Source organism: Triticum urartu, chromosome 7A, assembly GCF_056163025.1.
Source record: "Triticum urartu cultivar PI428250 chromosome 7A, HENAU_Tu73, whole genome shotgun sequence".
Lineage (NCBI taxonomy): Eukaryota > Viridiplantae > Streptophyta > Magnoliopsida > Poales > Poaceae > Triticum > Triticum urartu.
Genome location: NC_141879.1, coordinates 57,626,838 through 57,635,235, shown reverse-complemented (window position 1 = coordinate 57,635,235; position 8,398 = coordinate 57,626,838).

Sequence of the window (8,398 nt, the reverse complement as noted above, 5' to 3'; positions counted from 1 at the left end):
TTTTGCCCTTGTTTTGGACTCTAACTTGCATGATTTGAATGGAACTAACCCGGACTGACGCTGTTTTCAGCAGAATTACCATGGTGTTATTTATGTGCAGGAGCAAACGTTCTCGGAATGACCTGAAACTTCACGGAGCCATTTCAGAAAATAAGAAAAATACCTGCCAAAGATGAAGGCCAGGGGGCCCACCACCTCTCCACGAGAGTGGGGGCGCGCCTGCCCCCCTAGGGCGCGCCCCCCTACCTCGTGGGCCCCCTGTTGCCTCTCCAACTCCAACTCCACCTCCATATATTGAGTTTCAGGGAGAAAAAAATCAGAGATAAGAAATCATCGCGTTTTACGATACGGAGCCGCCGCCAAGCCCTAAAACCTCTCGGGAGGGATGATCTGGAGTCCGTTCGGGGCTCTGGAGAGGGGAATCCGTCGCCATCGTCATCATCAACCATCCTCCATCACCAATTTCATGATGCTCACCGCCGTGCATGAGTAATTCCATCGTAGGCTTGCTGGACGGTGATGGGTTGGATGGGATCTATCATGTAATCGAGTTAGTTTTGTTAGGGTTTGATCCCTAGTGTCCACTATGTTCTGAGATTGATGTTGCTATGACTTTGCTATGCTTAATGCTTGTCACTAGGGCCCGAGTGCCATGATTTCAGATCTGAATCTATTATGTTTTCATCAATATATGAGTGTTCTTGATCCTATCTTGCAAGTCTATAGTCACCTATTATGTGTTATGATCCGTTAACCCCGAAGTGACAATAATCGGGATACTTACCGGTGATGACCGTAGTTTGAGGAGTTCATGTATTCACTATGTGTTAATGCTTTGTTCCGGTTCTCTATTAAAAGGAGGCCTTAATATCCCTTAGTTTCCATAAGGACCCAGCTGCCACGGGAGGGTAGGACAAAAGATGTCATGCAAGTTCTTTTCCATAAGCACGTATGACTATATTCGGAATGCATACCTACATTACATCAATGAACTGGAGCTAGTTCTGTGTCACCCTAGGTTATGACTATTACATGATGAACCGCATCCGGCATAATTCTCTATCACTAATCTGTTGCCTATGAGCTTTCCACATATTGTTCTTCGCTTATTTACTTTCCCGTTGCAATTGCTATCATCACTACAAAATACCAAAAACATTGCTTTTACTACCATTACCTTTTGTTACCGTTATCACTATTATCATATTACTTTGCTACTAAATACTTTGCTGCAGATACTAAGTTTCCAGGTGTGGTTGAATTGACAACTCAGCTGCTAATACTTGAGAGTATTCTTTGGCTCCCCTTGTGTTGAATCAATAAATTTGGGTTGAATACTTTACCCTCGAAAACTGTTGCGATCCTCTATACTTGTGGGTTATCATGCCGCATTCAAGCTACTTGTGGAACCAGGTACCTTTTTGCTCCGGTTAACTCGACCATCTGTCGAACCATCAGCGGGGCAGAACAAGCGAAGGAAATCAGGTCCCGACAAGTACTTTCCTACCGAGCCCCCTGGGGCCGCTGGCAAGGATGCTGTCGCGGACGCTGAGCCTGCCCAAGAGTGACTGGCTCCGACAGGGCATCAAGCCCTAGCCGTAGAGACAGCCGCTCTCATGGCGGAAGAAATGCCTTTGGTCCTTGCCGTCGAGCCCCAGGCTCCGGCGTGGGCGCAGCCTACCGTCCACTTCCTCCAAACAGGGGAGCTTCCTGAGGAGCAGGAAGAAGCAGAGAAAGTAGCCCGTCGGTCCACCCTGTACCAGTTCGTCGATGACGTCCTGTACCGGACGTGGCCAAACGGTGTGAAACTCAAGTGCATTCCCCGGGAGGAAGGACTGGAGCTGTTGGTGGAGATACATGGAGGCATATGTGGCTCCCACATAGGGTCAAGGGCCCTTGCCGGGAAGGCGTTCCGGCAAGGTTTCTTCTAGCCCACTGCCCTCCAGGATGCGACAGCACTAGTAACCAAGTGTGAAGCATGCCAGTTCCGTTCAAAGAAGCTTCATCAGCCTGCTCAAGCCCTTCAAACAATCCCTCTCTCATGGCCATTCTCGGTATGGGGGCTCGATATACTAGGCCCTTTCCCCCGCGTTGTCGTGGGCTTTGAGTACTTGTGCGTTGCAATCGACAAGTTCACAAAGTGGCCGGAAGTGGAAGCAGTGAGGAAGGTGACTGCTCAGTCAGCCATCAAGTTCTTCAAAGGACTGTTCTGCCGTTTTGGTGTGCCAAACAGAGTCATCACAGACAACGGCACGTAGTTCACAAACCACGCCTTCATGCAGTACATCCAAGACCTCGGCAGCAAGGTCTGTTTTGATTCCATGGCACATCCACGGAGCAACGGCCAAGTGGAGAGGGTGAATGCTGAAGTGTTGTGAGGCTTGAGAACAAAGACCTTTGACAAGCTTCACAAGAGTGGAAGGCGCTGGATTGATGAGTTGCCGGTGGTTCTTTAGTCGATCAGGACAACGTCAAATCGAGCCATCGGCCAGACACCTTTTGCCCTGGTATATGGGGCAGAAGCAGTTCTCCCCACGGAACTCATATACAGGTCACCTCGAGTGCTCGCTTATGATGATCTTGAGCAAGAGCCGTTGCGCCAAGATGACGCGACGCTCCTTGAGGAAGATCGTCTTAGGGCGGCTGTGAGAGCGGCATGCTACCAGCAAGCCTTGTGCCGCTATCATAGCCGCAAGGTTCATGCCCGAAGCCTTGAGGAAGGCGACCTTGTTCTTCGACGCGTTCAGACGACCAAGAATTCCAACAAGTTGACGCCGAAGTGGGAAGGCCCTTATCGGGTAATACGAGTCACCAGGCCTGGCGCAGTCCGCCTGGAGACCGAAGATGCCGTCCCAATGAGCAACTCCTGAAACATCGAGCATCTTCGCAAGTTTTACCCGTAAGGCGCGGCTTGCCGGGCCTCCCGGCAAGCCACCTTTTGTACAAGCTTTGCCGACAAGGCATGTGACCCTTTGTACAAAGCCAGGCACAGACCCTGAGCATAAATAAATGAAGCGCTGGCACCCTAAGTTATAGCATGCATGCTAGGTCGAGTCTTTTCCTTGGTTAGGGTTGATAGTGCTTAGCGGCGACTAACCCCTAGCCTAGAGGTCGAGTGCGCATCTGTCTGTTCCTTTTCTGTCCTCCTTTGGTTCGCAGGGCACATGAGCACTTCTACTGAGCTACTCGGAAAGAAGGAAACGGACCGGCACCCCGACCCCGGCAAGCCAGGGTTGCCGGGGGCTGCAAGCAGAAGGATCCAACCGCGGCAAGATGAGATTGCCAAGGGTTGCGGATCCAGATAAGTCTTTTATCCTCTGTCATGCATTTCGAAACCGGAATGGGGCATGTGAAACCTCGCTTTTATCTCTAGGCTGTCGTGCTCCCCTTTTTTCCTATACCTAGGGATTATTTCCTGGGTCCGGATTTGGTCGTAGCCGCGGTGGCGAGGTGGGACGAGGAGCCTAAAGCCCACTTCATCCCTGCCTCCGCCAAGAGCGCGAGAACGGTCGAGTGGAGTGGGGGGACGGCAAGGCCTGTTGCCGGGCGAAAAACGTTTATCTTAAAACAATAACAAGGATTCGCTCCTTGTCGCGGGATTTACCCGCGAACGGAAAACCCGGCAAGCATCCCTTTTTCATTAAAAACATCCCATACAGGTACAGTTCGTGCGAGATGAAAAACATGAGCAAGAGGATTACAAGTTTCAAATTTAACAAAGGCCCGCAGGCTTACAAACTAAAAAAAGATAAAGATGCCCGTAATCCCATTCTTGTCCCTCTCCTCAGGAGGCAGGTCAAGGAGGCGAAAGGGCAAAAGGGGCGCCTAGGCGAGCTACGAGCAGCAGAAAGCACCAAGAGAACATCTCAGTGGCCACCCACGGGCGGGCTGGTGATGACGGTGCCGGGAAAGGAGCTAGAAGACGAGGCGGCAGGACCGGCTAGGGATGGCAATTTTATCCATGGATCTGGATACCCATGGATACCCGACCCAGTTGGGCAAGGGTATGGAGCACATTTCTGCCCATGGGTCCGTGGATATGGATACCCACGAACAGCCGGGTTGGGCATGGTTATAGTTTGTGCTCCATGGATATCCAATGGATACCCATATGACATGTGGGGTCATATGCCAGTGACAGTAGAAAGAGCGAATCAATGGTAAATGGCAGGAAATTTGCAACTTGTGCCATGAGCTATATGCTACATAATCAACCTCTGGTATGTCACACTTAAGGACTCATCGTATTACTTGTTACCTACTTATGCATGTAGCTTATGTTGTCATTTGTGAGTGAATGATGATGAGTTGATTTGATATTTGGGAAGGCTTCATGCTGACTTTTCTATGCCCATGGAGCTCCATGGGTATGTGGGTATCCAGCGGGTTTGGGCATGGGCACAAGTTGTGCCCATGGATAATTTGGTGGATGGGTAGAGGGTAGGAAGATGGGTCATGGGTTGGATTTGGACCAGCTCCACCCGCCCCAAACCCGACCCATTGCCATCCCTAGGACCGGCAATACGCGACGAAGGCGTCGGTGCCTGCGTACTCCGAGTTGACGGCCTTGCCGCCCGCCCTCTTCCTCTTCCGCAGCCTCCCGACGCCAGCCGCCCAAGGAGACAGCCCCGCAAGGTTCAAGGAGCTGGCCCTGCCCCCGGCCAGCTTCTGCCGGAGGAGCGGCCAGGTGCAGATGCTGCTGCTGCCGCACCCGCCCAGGCGCGGGGCGTCCGACGCCTAGTCGGACTCGTCCCCGCTGTCTGCCCCGCTGTCCTCCTCGGCGCACTCGCTCGAGGACGAGCTCCCATCGTCAGAATCTCCATCAGAGGATCTCTCCACGCAGCATTTCAGACGAGTTCCAAGATCTCCGAAGACCTTGACGGGGAGCAGGTCGTCCTCCATTAACTTGAAGTAGAGGACGAGCCCCGCTGTCAGGCTGTGGATGCGGGCGAACGTCTTCCATCCACGGCGGAGATACATGACTCGAAGAGCCGGGGAGTCGACGTTGACCCGCGTGCCCCCGTTCCCGCAGCCCCTCATGTACAACCTGAGGGTCTAGGGCGGGGCACGCTCCATCACCAGAGCGAACGGAGTGGGGAGACGAAGACGACGACGTGGGGGCCGGCGGAGCCTGATGAAGAACTCGCAAGGCTGGTCTTCAACGTGGCCCTCCATCGAGAAGGGCATCATTGGCAGGGGCGGGGGCGGCGCGTCGCCCCGTCCTCCTCTTCCCCGAGCGCTACGGCCTCTACCGCGGCCTCGCCCATGGCCTCGCCCCCTCCCCCTTCCCCTCGCGGTCGGTTCCACCACCACGGGTTCAGAAGGGGGGGACGCCCTGTTGAGCGGCGACCATCGCCGCCACCGTCAAAGGGCCAGGATTCCCTTTCTCCATGGCAGGTGAGAGGAAGGAGCAGAAGCAGAGAAGAGATGGAAGATGGAAGAATGCGGGGTGCCGTTTCCCCCTTCCTCCTCTTTATAAAGTAACGGGGTTGAGGCTCGGCCGCCCCGCTCGGCCAATCCAGACACCAGAGGCGCGGGGAATCAGGATAGACCCGCCGCCCAACCAGCGGCGGCCCGGTTTCTCGCCTCCACCGTTTGCCACCACAAGGACGCGTGGCAGACGTGCAGAACTGAAGGGACGGGTGAGGCGACCTCTCCACTCCCCGTGATCATGGGGAGTGGATGCCTTGAAGACCGCACACCGACCCCGCTCAGTAAATGAGCCGCACCTCCATGCCTCCCTCTTTTTACGGGGAAGACGCAAGCCGCCTCTTTACTACGACGTGACGCATGCGTGTGGAAACCATCCCACGCATGCCGCCCACGTCACGCATCCCCCCTCCCCCCGCACGCCGTGCCACGCGCGCGGGTCGTGGGAGGCGGAGCGCACGAAGAAACTTACCACGGTAAAAACCGCCCCACCTGCCCGCACACTGTTTTGGGACTGGCCCAACAACGTGTTGCGCTTATGTGTGGCCCAGGCCCGGGGGCTCCTGTCGGTGTACAAAAATAGGGGCGCATCTTTGTACCCATTTTCCTGTGCATGGGCAGTCAGAGCCGCGCCCACGACCACACCAAGCATAACAAGGGAGGTGAGCCAAGGTAAGAATCAAAGCCCAAGACAATCAAAGCAACGCCAAGGCCAAGAGCACAAAGAGTAGAGGGACGAAGCAGGTTCCCCCGGCAAGACCTTGCCGGGTGGCCTCAGCGGCCCCGGCAAAACTCTTGTCGGGACAGCTCGCCCCACGCCAACAGAGCGAGCCACCCTTGAGCCCCTGGCCCCCAATACCATCATCAGCATAGGGCCAGGGCTTGGGAAGGCACCCATGTGGTGGCATACGGATCTTTGTGAAGACATATTCAAGATCATATTAGAAGACGACGATCCTAGACAAGATCCCTGCCTAGGAAGGCCACCAGACCCCCGGCAAGATCCTTGCCGGGGACGACAACACGCCATGGCGAGACCCTTGCCGGGCCACCCGGCAAGGCCCTCCCCAAAGATGCCGGCAAGGCCACCACCAAGCCCACGTCAACCATGCTCCCACGGCCGTTCACATGCAGCTGCCAGCCCAACCAGCTGGGCAGGCACCTGCGTGGCAACATGCTGCTCCCAGGCCAACTCTTCAAGTGCCTGCATGGCGACATGCAGATCTTCGTGAAGGCTCCACCACCACGCCAACTCAGCTGCCTGCCTACCTACATGGCACCGCACGCATCCCTGGCCGAGGCGCGTGTCGAAACAAGGAGAAGCGGCGACGGACGGGACGGGCCTCAACCCCGTCCCCCATAAAGCAAGAGGACACCTAAGCAGTGCATTAAATGCACCTTGTCATGTAATACGAGGGATAACCTCGCGCCACTTTAGACCTTTCCACCTCCTGTGTGCCACTGTGACGACCCCTTTTTCCTATAAAAGGAGGCCCGAGGCGACAAGGAGAGGGATTCGGCTCTTTGAAACCACACGCTGACCACAGCTAGCTCGAGAGCTCAAGAACTCTCAGAAATACACCCACCAAAGCAGGACTAGGGTTTTATGCATCCTCGCGGCCCGTACCTGGGTAAACGATCCTCGTGTTGTCTACTAGCCCTGCTCTCCTCACAACCCTACGCCCCGGCAACCGTAGTAGGGATTCTTGTGATCCCATAGGTGTCGTTTCACACGGACATAGGCAACTGTGCATCAATAGTAGGCAATTTATAGTATTACACTTATGGACAACTTTTCAATGTATCGTAGGCAACTGAAACAGTAATGGCAGGCAACTAAGCATCACTGTTAGGCAACTTCAGAGTGTTTGTAGGCGACTTAGAAAAACAATGATAACCAACCTCACAATATTTGTAGGCAGCTAATTTGAAAAGATAGGCAACTGATCAGCAATGGTAGGCAACTGTGCATCAATGGTAGACAATTTATAGTAGTTATAGGCAACTGAGTAGCGACGATAGGCTACTAATCACCAATAGCAGGCAACTGGGCATCAATGGTAGGCAATTGCATAGTATTTATAGGCAACTGAGCATCAACCGTAGGCAACTGAACAACCATGCATTATAGGCAAGTTGGGGTAATGTTACCAAAATTCATATGTACACATAGTGCAGTGAAGTTGCTTGCATGTAGCACTAAAGATGCTTCATGTTTTCGTGTGTGTTTCTCGTCTTGAGACAAACCAACCTAATAGACAGTCCAACTAGGACAAAAAAAAGGTGTTTGCTTCCCTATAGTACACTTAGAGATGAATCTAGTCAATTGGTAGTCATGATAACAAACTTAGAAAGACTCCTGGCTGACAGGTAGCCATACTAGAGAATAAAAAAGAGTTGATTTCTTATAGCACTAAAGTTGTCTCCGTAGCACCCAAAGTTGCTCTGAACTTTTTTTTGCCGAAACCTACCCATATGGAATCTAGTTTTGAAGAACTCGTTGTGAGAAATATAGTGGTAAAAACGTAACTAGATTTCCATGCCTGAATCAAAAGTTACGGCTTTTAAGACTTTTGAACCCCAAGTAAATGCACATGGGGACAAGATGCAGGCTGATTCCATCGGCACGCCTGTGCGCTACTGGATGTAGCTAGACAGATTCCTTTTCTAGAATACACCGCTGGACACAAGAACATATACTTACCATATATGGGAGTGCGCTTCAAACAACGAACGAGCAGCAGTGCTCCCTAGCTACGTCAAAAAAAAAACGTCTTACATTATCATAGCTATCACCTGCAAGGCACCACTGAACATAAACTCTCTCGATTTTAGCTCAGCTGATCTCACGTGCTACCAGACCAGCAACGGGAAAAAAACGTCGCCACATTTACCAGTTGGATCTATCAGACAGAAGGGCCTTGTACTGCTCTAAAGTATCCTGCAAATTACAAACTTTGGCGCCAAT